The sequence below is a fragment of the Malaclemys terrapin genome, chromosome 2 (genome assembly GCF_027887155.1).
Source record: "Malaclemys terrapin pileata isolate rMalTer1 chromosome 2, rMalTer1.hap1, whole genome shotgun sequence".
Classification (NCBI taxonomy): domain Eukaryota; kingdom Metazoa; phylum Chordata; order Testudines; family Emydidae; genus Malaclemys; species Malaclemys terrapin.
The window spans coordinates 264,273,288-264,286,573 of record NC_071506.1 but is presented as its reverse complement, the minus strand read 5'-3'; the positions used below and the strand labels follow the sequence as shown (position 1 = coordinate 264,286,573).

General features: G+C 41.4%; 1 protein-coding gene across 1 annotated transcript in view; it reads right to left on the bottom strand.

Annotated features, from left to right (window-relative positions):
• LARP4B (La ribonucleoprotein 4B) overlaps positions 1-12,514 on the bottom strand; it is a 103,003-nt gene extending 90,489 nt beyond the window's left edge. Inside the window, exon 1 of the mRNA XM_054021036.1 lies at positions 12,198-12,514. The gene's annotated coding sequence lies outside the window, so the exon portion shown is untranslated. The remainder of the gene's footprint in view (positions 1-12,197) is intronic.
• Positions 12,515-13,286: the final 772 nt, after the last annotated feature.

Below are 13,286 nucleotides of genomic sequence, written 5' to 3'. Positions count from 1 at the left end.
ATTTACACAGGAGGAAAGAAAATGGTTTTACAGCTCTACTGAAAGTTCAAGACCACATTAAAGAGAATAGATTAATTCACTAACACCCAATTGCTACAACATTTTGGCCTTCATAGTCTCCATGAAGGCCATTTGGATTACAAACTGCATAACATTTCCATCCCCATCCCTTTACGTATGTACACAGAAAGGCATTACAAGTTATCAACACACACTGACTGGAACAAATAAATGTGTTCCAGGAACAGAAAAAATAAAGCTCGTCTTGGACTTGGAGGGCTATGGTTGTGTTACATCCATGTAGATGATCCTCAGCTGGCCAAATCACAAGATTTAAACTCCTAAGCAGAAGTGGTTCAGAAAACAGCTAACAAGAGCCTCCAGTCACATCAAAAGATTTTACAGGTTTACTAATGATTTAAGTGAAAGTATGAGCTGATTTATTTATACACATACACACATGGTGCACCAAACAATACAGTTTAAGGAGACAGCATTAAGTAATCTCACAGCTTTGCAGTATTGCCCTCCAAGCTAGTCAGCAGTTTTAGTCTATAAGGTGCCACAGGACTCTTCGTCAGCAGTTTTAAGTAACAGTCATGGTCACACTTAACCCTGTGACCTAACAAAAGGTTCAATAAGAGGTTTACCAAGGTTCACCACTTAAGGCCAAAAAAACACCCACACACAAAAACCCACACTTGGACATTTCAAAGATTCTACACTTGCAGCAGGATTGGTAGTTTTGCTCTTCTATTTCTCAGTCACTACATATGCAAAACTATAAAACCATAGCATGAAATACCAAATAGTTTTTAGAAAATTCCAGGTGCCAGATAGTGAGCCACAATGCATTCTAAATAAATCTAAATCTAAGAGTGAATTGGGGGTGTCGGGAAGGAATTGACAAGTTTCTCTACATTTTTCACATGGCTATTACTCCTAATGGTCACGTGAAGGTGATGAGAGATTCACATGACTAAAAAAAGCGTTATGATAGGGAAATTCAGCTAAGTGCATATACGACAGATTTTTATAGGGTATGATAAAAGTTGTAGTTAGTTTCTAGAAAGCTATTGAATCTTAAGATTGAAATTTGCCTTCAGCAGTAAGTGTCCACAGTCTGAAAATTTGGGCATGAGAGCTGAGTCACTTTTTCCACTTGTAGTGGAAAACTTAACTATAATTGACAACTGAAGGGGTTTACTGATGACCCAAATTAAAAAAAGGGGGGGGATTGCTTTTTTTATTGGACTGTCTGATTACACAATTTGTCTTCCATCTCACCTCTGCAACTCTTAGTACTTATCCCTTTCAAGGATGCAGAAGTCCAGAAAATTAATGCTACTCTATGCTTCTTGTGACAGTAGAAATAATTATACCTCTAGCTCGGTATAACGCGGTCCTTGGGAGCCAAAAAAATCTTACCACGTTATAGGTGAAACTGCGTTATATTGAACTTGCTTTGATCCACCAGAGTGCACAGCCCTGCCCCCCCGGAGCACTGCTTTACTGCATTATATCCAAATTTGTGATATATCGCGTCACGTTATATCGAGGTAGAGGTGTGTCTATGACCCCCTCTAGAACCCAACTGTTTCTTAAAGTAGCTCATCTAGACTGCTGCTGCATCAACAAGACTTAAGAAAACCTCTCCCACCTTACAGTAGTAAAGATAGCCAAGGCAAGCAGCTTATGTTTCTTACCAACTCAGTCATGGGAGTTAGCTTTCATGTTAATGCTGAAACTTTTGCTGACTTGTAATGCAAGCCTTTATTCCTATTTCTGAGTAACACACAGTTTTTTGAAACTGAAAAACATATGAAATTTGAATGTTTTTATGGGCTAAGCAACGCAGCACATCTTAATTTACCAATATCATTGCAAACAGGGTTTTGACATAGGGTCACTTTAGAAATTACACTTCAGTCCTCAAAATAAATGGTAGATCTGCAATGTTTAAGGCCAGTGCCAATATCACCCAATATTTCATTTACACTTCTAGAGCTCCTTGGAAGGGACTCAAAGCCTTTAACAGATGCAGTGATTCATTACAACACCCTTGAAGGAGGCAAGGTGGTTTATCCATTTTATATATAATAGAGTGTCTTTCTCAGAGCCACAGCCAATTTAGCAGAGCTGGGACTAGAACAGTGAACTCAGTAATTCCCTGTTCTGTAACCACTATATCTTACTTCCTTTTCCTTATTTACAAAGATGACATTCCTCACCATTCCCCTTTCCTGTCACCAAGAAGGCTGGTAATGTACTCATTGCAATAGTGAGAACTCTGCTAGAAACTCTAAGGGGGGGAAAAAAAAACAGTTTTCAACTTGAAGTTTAAGGTACTCATTGCCCCTTGGAATTAACATATGCTAGTTTGATGCAAGACCACCCTCTGGTGCTCTCTCCACCCAGACATGGGCCCCAGGGACAAGAACACCAGCACCACCTCTGAGGGTGACCCAGAGCTTCAAGGGGACACCAGAGACTGCAGCAGAATCAGAACTATCCATAAGAACCCAACAGATCCAAATTAACCACGGAGTACACCATTAACTTTCTAAAGCTCGAGAGCTTAGCAATACTATGAAGGAGACATATACAGGAATTAATGTAACTTTTTGTAATTTTAGTTTTTTAGAAGGTAAATCCACATGAGAACTGAGATTAGCACAAAAACACTAATTTGCTTTAAGTTAAAATGGAAATGAGAGTATACTGGAAGTATACTTTAGCTTCTCAGAACGCAAGTCTTCTAGTTGGGTCTATGACCGTGGTTCTCAAACTTATATGATCATGCCCCCCGTCTTCATGTCTGTAGTAGTTTACAGTGCCTACCACCCCCCAGCAACACAAATACATATACCAATGGGTGTGGCGGTGCGTCTGTCAAATCAGTTTCGGTTTCTGATTTTCACTCCCCTCTCCCTCGTTGCACAAATGAGCCAACAATCCATTGTAATAAGAGCAAAAGCAAAACTGCGATTGTGGTCCACGCTTACAATTAAATGGGGACACCATCTCATAGCAAACGGATCAACTACAGATAGCAACGACTTTGTACAATGCTATGCAAGCTTAACAGAAAACTGTCAAAATGCCCAGCGCCATCTAAAGTCAAATTCACAGCACCATCTGAGGACCTGAGAGATCCGGAGGAATCAGCTTTTCAGCTTATTCATTACTGTGGGTAAAATGTGTGCAGTAAGTTCCCCCTGTCCCCCAAAGCTTCTCATGCCCTCCTCCTCACCCCACCCCCCTCACCCCCAAGTATATTCCACACACCCCAGAGGGGTCTGCCCCTCCAATATGAAAACCTCTAGTCTATGATACTGTAGTTTCATATTGCAGTACAACTATAAACCACTAAAACAAAAGCATGGAGTTAACCCAACAAGAAAAGAAAAAGAAGTCTGCTCTGGGCTGACATTTTGCCTATAGTACCTTCCCTTGATGAACCAGATACTACCAAGGTATTGATTGAAACACTGGCTCTTGTGCTAGCAACCAGAGACAAGACAGAAAGTTTCATCTTGAAGCTATAAAGTTAATTTAATGGGCACTACCAAGGTTTAGGTTAAAAGTCTGGTCTAATTCATTGGCTTATATTCTTAACAATAGAAATATATATTCTAAAGCTGCATGTTTTGAGTCCACAACAAGCAGTTTCCTTATCTAAGTAAAAGCATTTCACTGAAGTTTAAGACATTAGGAGAGCATTTGAATTTTAGTGCTTTGAGAAATAGTCTCTAACCTACACATGCAGTTTGCACTATTCATCATGTTTTCTAAGAAAGTGAGGTTATCCATCCAATTTGAAGGCCTGCTTAGTTTAAGACCAAGTATATATTTAATGTTTTTAAAACGGGCAATCAAAAAGATTTAAAAAGTCACTGGGATATTTGCTAGTTAGGACTGACCAGAGCATATAGCAGGGCAGCTATGGCAGTAATGGCACAACATGTTTTCCTCAGCCAGAGCAGATCTTTGGAGCATGACAGCCCAAAAAAAAAAAAAAAAAAAGTGCTGACACATTCAACGCCCAAGTGGGAGTTATACTAGGAGCCAGATCAAATAGATTTGATAGTGAAGGTAATGAAAGGAAAAGCTCTTAAGAACCAGTTTTCTTTCAATGAAAATGTCAGCTCAAATTCTTTTAATAAAAAATGGTTACATTTCTTTTACAGGACAATCTGAAGTCAGTTTCCCTGTAGGTCACTTTAAAAACTTTTTCGATGTAACTTAAGAATCTTTTAGCTTATGCTTACGAATGTCCTAAAGGCAAGATCCAAGTTTTCATAAACCATACTAATTTAAAGTGGTCACAAATGTATGTTCATTAAACTTGTCATTTTCCTCACTTTTCGGACATTCTACCTTAAATTATTGACCATGATTAGGTAAGATTTTATATTTGACAAAAAAAAAAAAAAAAAATAGCTCAATAGAGGTTGATCACTTCAACATTATTTTTTGCAACTAATCCATGCTCCAGCCCAAAAATATAACAATAATGCACAACCTTTTAAAAATAAGCAAACTGGTACACGAAACACACACCTTCTGTAGTGCACTTTTATTTATAGTTAGTCTGACAGTCACACTTGTGATGCATTGTTGGAATCAGAGCTACTGGTAATTCAGGTTTTTTGGCTCATTGTTAAAGGATGGACTTGTTCCAAAATTTCAGCCTGGATTCAAATCTAATACTCCCTTCTTAACTTCCCCCACAAGGGAAAATACTTTGGCACAACGCACACTACCATACTGCTCTGAAACCTTGTCAATATATTGATATCATGGAGCAAGATAAAATCTCAACCTGCATGAGAACTCAGAATTTTTTGGTCAAATAGTTTTCACCCACAAATGTGGTTCTGGCGCAACTGAAGTGAACCACTTCAATGTTTTCAATTTCCTCCCACTCCCCCCTCCCCCAATTCCTCACTGAGTTTCTGATTTGGACAAAACTATTTGTTGAATTCACAAATAGTTTTCAACCCAATAAACAAATGAAAAAATTTGAAAAAAGTTTTAGCTGTTCATTACAATTTTTAATAAAACACATATTTGTTTCAAAATAACGTCATTTTGAAATTTAGATGCATTTGTTTAAAATGTACACCCCACAACACTAACAAACTAAAAAACCCTAATTGAAAATTTTGTTTCTTGTTTCAGTGAGAAAAAACAAAACATGGCAGTTTTTGTCTGACCAAAATGAACCTTTTCAGGGATTTTTCAGTTCAGCCACTGAACTGAAAAAATAAAAAATAAAAATCAATTATTCACCCAGCTCTAACCATAACACTTTGGATACACTTTGGCTTGTGACATTTAACAAGATTATCAGGTGAATACTTAGATTAGACAGAAAAATAAGAAGTGCTATTCTCAGCTACCTAGAATAAGAGTAGGAAGAACAGTGCAATTCACTGTGCCATCCCTTCAGGGATAACATGACTAATTATCAGAAACTGGATGGCAATGTAAACAGGATTAAGGACACCCATCCCAGTGTCCTGGCCAAATTCCATTGTGGGGAATTAGGATCTGCCCACTTTTGTTGCTGTGTTAACTGGAAAAATTACTGTTCACTTCCTGTCTCTGAACTGCTGAGTAGGACTATCAATTAATGGCTGATTTTTGTTGGTGATAATGGAGAAAAGAGTGCCATAGTGTGGGCATAGTGCTTGTAATTCTCAAAAACATTTGAAGATGGCAAAACACAATATATATCATAACTCCATTTAACAGCCATAATTAATTTGTTTCAGGAAGTTCGAGACACTTATTTTAACCGTCTGTATAATTTTACTCTATTCGTCTTTTGATTTCTTAGAGTGAGACATTTTGAAATAAGAAGGCGGTATTGACTCATTTAAGCATAAAACCCTCCAGCCACTGGGTATGAGTAAGCAAACTGCTTTTGGACATTGGCCTGTTGATTCATCCATTCCTTGTTTGAACAATGGTCAGCACTAGCAAAGCTCCGTTGTGGGGCAACCTGAGACAGCACCATAACCTGTAAAAGTATCATTATGAGTACCAACACTAAACAAAGATTAAAGATTTTAGTTTTACTGTGACTTCAGTATAAGGTTTCCCGAGACAATTTTTAGATTAAGCTTTGTAATAGGAGTGTCTGATGAAGCAATTAGTTAAAAAAGGTTAAACACCACAAATAACTATTTAGTTAATATCTTGTTTCTCCGGACTTTACTAGAATAGCAACATCCTAAGCTTACAAAGTGCTTGGAAATATCTTATATTACTAGAACCGCCAGGGAAGCACCACTGTTTCATAAAAGTCTTATCTTTCCTAGAATGATAAAATCCACAAGTAATTTTTTTTTCAGCAGCAGAGTTCACACCCAGCACAGCTGGACAGATACAATTATGTGCTGACTGGATAAAATATTTACTTTTCATCACTGTTTCCTTATGGCAGCACTTCACCTTGAGAAGGCATAGAAAATAGATTGATAAGATGTATTAATAGTAGCTAGGGGGAACACCATGATGAATTATTGAGAGAGAGAGAAAAAAAGCAGTAAGGAACAAATTCCACCCTGTGATACGTGTGCAGATCTTCTACTGGTATGAAAGTTATGAGTTAGCATCTGAGGGAAGAATTTGACTCTAGAGAAAAGGGAAAAATTAGTTTAAAATGTTTGTTATTGATTGGGCACGGAGAGAAGAAATGAATGGCTTTTAAAGACCTACAACACCCATGATAAAACAGTTATTACAATTATAAATAATTACATTTTGAATTCTACTTTAAAAACCAGTTAGTAACTTTGACCCTATTTGGTCAGGGATACAGTTTCAGCCAGTTTGTTCCATTAACACTTTTAATGACTGATGTTCTTAAAAGCAATACCTTGTCATTTCTTCAACAGTTTTGAACATATATCCAAGTATAGTGTCATTCCCTGAACAAACAACATGCAACAAAGCCAACAACTAAATATACTAGACAAAATCCTGAGAAGTCTAGCACCTACTAAGTATTTGCGGGGGGTGGGGGGGAGGGAGGACCCCAAAGCAAACAACATGCTCTGGACACAATAATTTGGTTATGAGGTCTACAACTACTATCAAAGTCAGTCAGTTCTTGAACAAGCTGTACATGAAACAGCTTAAGCCCCCTGGCACTCAAGTGCCTCTATTTACCCCTTCCCCCAGACAGAAAGCCTAGTTTTACCACCATTTTTATATGTACTATTTTCATCTGAGAAAAATCAGAGAAAGCACTCCTTAACACAGCTCAAAATGGATAAGCAACTCTGAGCATAAAAGTTACCTGCAGCAGGCTAGAACCCAAAAGTGATGTTTACCACAGTAATAGTTACAGATATGAATGTACCTGACTTCCAGGTCTTCAGAACCCTGTGTTGCCATGAGAACAATCCAGGTTAAATTCTTATTCTAGATTTCATTTCCACAGACTACAGGTCCTTGCGCACCAACAGTGCTATGTGAGCAACAACAGGGTCTGGATATGTTGAGATGGCAATCCCTTCATCTTATGAACACATGATTCCTTATATATGAAATCATTCAACTATTCATTGAGTTGTATTGACAGGCTCCAGAGCATGAACAATCCAGCCCTCCACAATCAGATGAATAGTGGGAAAGATTAAGGCTCAAAGATAAGGGAGAAACTGATTGATGAAGCAGAGTGCCAAAACACTGCTTCCTCAATGCACTGTAATAGTGCAGTACACTTAAATAGTGTAAGAAGCTTACCATACAATAACTGTTCTCTGTCTGGCATCCAAATTAGTAGTTAATTGCCACACAGATCAAATGGAAGAACATGCAGCAGCACACATCACAAAGTAACTGTACTCATGAACACTTTAAATTCATAATTAAACTGTTTTAGGATCACACAGTTCCGCTAGTCAGAGCGCTTCTGCTGTCCAAGTGGGAGACCCCCTAAAAAGGAGAAATCAGACAGGAAAGAAGACAACATTGACAGGTGTAGAGGAGATGAGGGGAAGAAAGATAGTGAAAGAGGAAGTAGAGATACAAAAGAGGTGAAGATAATAGCACTGCACTGAAGTATTCTACGGCTTTCCGCTAAAATCTATACAAGTCACCAAAGTTTAAGGTAAATTAGTAGCCTCTCTCTAGAAGTGATGGGTTACAAGGGAAGCAGATAATTTAAACTTACGGTAAAAGTAGAAATAAGCCCTTCCTAGCAATTCCCGTTAACTGTTGGGGGCTCAGATAAAATTTTAATCACAAATCACAAAGATTCTGCTTTTCACTGCAAGACCTGCCAAGTACTGAATTATCTGGGTCTCCATTAACCATCCAACAACTAATTTATCACCCAGCCAGCCAGTTGAAATACCATCCAATTTTATATTTGAGGGCAATTATGTTTTGAATAGTAAGTAAGTTAAAATTCAATTTTTCATGTTGCTTGAAAGTTATGGGACTTCATCTTGCCTGGAATTTAGCTGAGACAATTCTGACATAAAACTATCTTTTAGGGAAATATGGCGTGGGAGAGAGGAAAAGGGAGCCTTTCCAACAGGACCTCAGTGTTTCAACTGAGAAGGAACAGGTATCTTCTTGAACTTTGTAACTGCTAAATTTGACAAAGTGAAATTAGTAATACACCAGCTAATTAATTTTGTGTTACTTGGAAGCTTAAGTTTTAAGTCAGTTTCCTCCATTTATTCTACCACCTTTGTTGACTTTGCCTGTTTTGTGAAATGTGATGCCTTGTTTAGTTCCTATTAACTAAAAAACGACATTAGTGTGAGCATGAGCATGGCCTGCATTGGGAAGCTCTCCTGTTAAGACGTCCTCTTAGGCTTTCACTTCAAATATTTCTTTTATTGCTGTTCTACACAATTCTCCTAGCCAACCCATTTTATCACCTCTTACAAAACTGTAGGGGAGGCCAGGGAATGTTCTTCCTTATAATTCTATCCATTTTGTAATATCCTTAGTTTCCGACCTGTGTCTGTGTTCTGACTGTACAGGCAGCAAGACAGCTACAAGACTTGTTAGTTTAACATTACTGCCTGCATATATAGGAATTAAAAAAAGAAAAAAAAAACACACACACACACACACACACCACAAGGACCATTTGTATCTGTTTACATTTGACTAGTACCAGCTATTCTACCAGCAAACACTTAAAAATATATTTTAAAGAACAAAATGCTACAACTTCCCATTTGGAGCCTATCATTTTTGACAGCACATCTCCCTGATATAATGATGCATCATGTCATGCCTGAAAAGTATGGCTTTATATTTCCCAAGCCTGAAAATATGTTTCTTTTACTTATCCAACCGTGTCTCTTATACCATCTTTTTTCTGCCAGTGATGCCAAGCATTGATACTCCATTTGTTAGCTTTTCTTACAACCGCCTTTCTGCTTTGATTTGTGGAGTCCTCCCCCCACAGCACAGAATATTTTACCTGAGCTGGTCAGCAAGGTCACTACCCTCTCCATTTAAATCCTTCCTCAAGACCTATTTCTTCCAGGACAAATACAAGAAACAAGTTGATCATGTGATAGCTTACAAGAAAAGTCAATCTGCTAATTTATGAAAAGTGGAAGGGTCTAAGGTGGGGAATGTGGTACAAGGACACTAGAATCAAAATTGGGGAGATAAAGGTGATGAATGGTGGAAGGATAACAGGAGAGAAATCTGTTCAGTTTAAAGGTCCCTTAGTTATTGATACTGATAAGACACGTATAATCAAAACCCGATCATCTTGCTTGTACTTTATACCTCTTTCCCTGCCACCTTTCATTGTCATTGGTTTGCATATACTTTATGTGGATTATGTAAATATGCCTTCCCTCCGTGTTTTCAACATATCGCATTTTCAGAGTTACTACCAGCCAAATATTCAATATTTAATAGAACAGTTATACAAGTTTATCATTAAATTACCATGCCCATTAAGCTCATAACTGATTTAAAGCCAAACCTTATTCCCAGTTATGAGATTTAAAATGATGACAAAGAACTGCAGTTCTTCACAAAACATTTAGTTTAGACAAACGTATTTACTTTTCATTTCTGTAACGAAGGCAAGTAGTTAATATTTAACTCTATTCTCATCAGTTTAAAGACAACTTCTGAGAGTGACCTAAATAGTTATAGTGTCTCAAAGGAAGAAAGGGTCCTGCTCTATCTAACACCTCCATGTTGTTCTGTAGCACAGTTAGAAATAAATTTCTCAACTGTAAAACCATGGAAGCAAATTTATTTCAACTGATGCATGAACCCGATATTTACATCAAACCATACCTTTTTATGTGTATTCTTGTATGAAGTTAAAAGCAAGCGATACGAGTTATAGAACATTCCTATGCAAGCCTTCTTTTTCAATATACAAGTGTGGAAACATGAAGACAAGAATAACCAGGGGAAAGGTACTAGAAGTTTTAAGGTGGTAATGCACTTGCGATATACCTTGAAAATATACCACTAATTAAGAAAACACTAACTTTAGCACAAGTGGGAACACAAACATTTTCTTGTTCGAATATGGATTTAAAAAGACACTAACCTAGCTTTTTTACTGGAGTTTCCATATGGGTAATCATTCCAGATATATTAAAACAATTAAAATGTTTAAAAAATTTCTGTTTTATTAAAAGCTAGACCACAATACAAGTTGCAGCATTCCTGGGGGAGAAAAATATCCACTTTTATATACTATATAGAAAAATAAAGCACAATTTACATTTACACCTCTGAGGTATCATCCCAGTTCTTTCAACATTTAGAAAGCTAAAGTCTTATTCTAATAGCAAAGATGTGAAACTACTGATGAATGCAAGTTGATTATATTTCAGAACACATTTTCTTAGAAAGCTGATTTGATGTGTACAGTAACTGACATGTCAGATTTAGAGTCCTGGAGATAGAACTCCACAGGTAAGTTTGGAAAAAATTATTATTTGGGAAATAACAGTAGTTCTAACAAACCCAATCAGATTCACAGCACAAAGTGAAGTTTGGAAAAAGTTGCATGAAGGGCTCTAACATGCAACCCCCTTCTCTGACTTCACTTAAGTTAGATTCTTAGCCAAATGTTACGGGGCTTTCAGATGAAGGCCAGCAAAACTAGACCATAGACATGATCTAGGAGAGCAAGTAATGGACTGGAAGTCGGAATTCCTGATTTTTAACCCCACCTGTGACTCAAGCTGGTTCTGAAACCATCTCTCCCTGTAACCACAGGCAAATCTCAACTTCACTTTGCCTCAATTTCCACACCCGCAAAGTAGAAATAATGCTACTCTTCTGCCTCACAGGACTTATGTGCAACATGGTGATTGAAAGTACTGAACACATAATGTGCATTGTAACACTGAGTAGTAATTTTGAGTATACGTACAAACTAAAATTAAGAGGGGAAAACTTGGCTGAAGCAGCAAATGGAGGAACCAACAGCAGCCATTCTTGATGGAAAGCAATAGTTTTTGCTGGTGCTTCTTTTGGCCTGGTCATACACATGTCTTTGAAGCTCCTAGACATGTTAACTCATTTGTGTCCGGGGGGAGATTTGCCTACAGGAATCCAGGCAGCAGCGCCTAGCTGAGTGGGGCAATGCTGTTTCTGTACCTTGTCCCAGTCAGGCTGAGCGGGCAAGGACCCCACCTCTCCGCCCGCCAAGGGCAGTGCACGGCTGTGACGATTTGCAAAAGCTTTATGGAGCTATTCGTGTCTTTACACAACACCCCCGCCCCCATCCCGACCTCGAAGGGAGCGACTCTGCCGCGGGGCCGGATCTCCGCTGAGACTCCCCGTCAGGGAGGCCAGACTAGGGCGGGGAGGCAGAGCCGCTTTAGGCAGGGACTGGCTGCAGCTCCAGACCGGGAGATCCAGCCCGCGGGTAGGGGAGTTCGCAGGGCGCTCCTCAGCGAGGCCGGGCAGCTGCAGTGCGGGGCTCTGAGCAGCCGACACAGCTCGGGGGCCCGGCCCGGCCCCACACCGAGGAACTCGTACTCGCCGCAACCAATAGTGCCCGGTGCCGGGATCCAACTCCCCCAGGAGCAGGATCTTCGGGTAGGAAGATGGCGGCCCTGGCCGCCTCCCCGGTGAGAGGAGGTGGCGGGTCGCAGCCCGGGGAGGAGCCGAAGCGAGGCCAGCCAAGGGGAGGGAGTGGGCCCGGGGAGGCCCCTTGAACTCACCTGTCACCAACAGCCACTGCCGCCCGGGCCTCTCGCCGCTCGCTGCCGGGTCTCCGGGGGGCGGGGTCTCTCACTCCTGCCGGGGTCTCCGCGGGGGCCGGGGCCTCTCTCCGCCGCCGCCACCACCAGGGCCTCGCTGCTGCCGGATCCCAGGAGGAGGAGGAGGATGGAGAGCGGGGCCCGGGGGAGAGGAGGCGGCGGCAGCAGCGAGGAAGGGGGCGCGTGGAGAAGGAGGCGGCGGCGGGACTTGGGGCCCAAAACGTCTCTGATCCCAGAAGCAGCAACACCCCGCTCGCATGAGAGACCCACAGCCCCGCTTCCGGCTCCCGGCGGAAGTCCCGCCTTCGCCAGCGGAAGATATTGGCCGTCGCTAAAGGTTCCCCAGCCCGCAACAGCCGCCTATGATTGGCGGAACGGACCCCGCGCGCGGGATGACGCGTTTCGGCACGTGACCAGGTGCCGTCACCGGCCCTGAATGAGCGCGCGGAGGGGGGAGGGCAGTTCCCCTTCTTCCCCCTCCCCCCCGCAGCGAGCACGCCCACCGGAGGAATGTGATCGCTCCCTCGCCCTCACTCGCTGCTGGTGCAGCCAGAAAATTAAAGGGACCGGTATGGACAGAGAACTAGTCATAGTGTTCCCCACTGGGGCGCGCTACCGCCCTTTAATTGGGGAGAGCGGCCATGGCAGCTAACGGCTGCCAGCCCCATCTCCTTCCTAAAGGCCGGGCACGCTTAACCTCTCCTTCACTAGCATGGCCAGCCGTGGGAAAAGGGAGCTCTAAACCACGCCTCCACGTTCCCTTAATGGGGGTCACCCCACACTAACTAAACCTAGAGCCCCCCCACCACCTCCCCTTTAACGGGGGGGCTACCCCCACTCAACCTAGAGCCCCCCACCACCTCCCCTTTAACGGGGGGGCTACCCCCACTCAACCTAGAGCCCCCACCACCTCCCCTTTAACGGGGGGGCTACCCCCACTCAACCTAGAGCCCCCACCACCTCCCCTTTAACGGGGGGGCTACCCCCACTCAACCTAGAGCCCCCACCACCTCCCCTTTAACGGGGGCCCACCCCCACTTAACCTAGAGC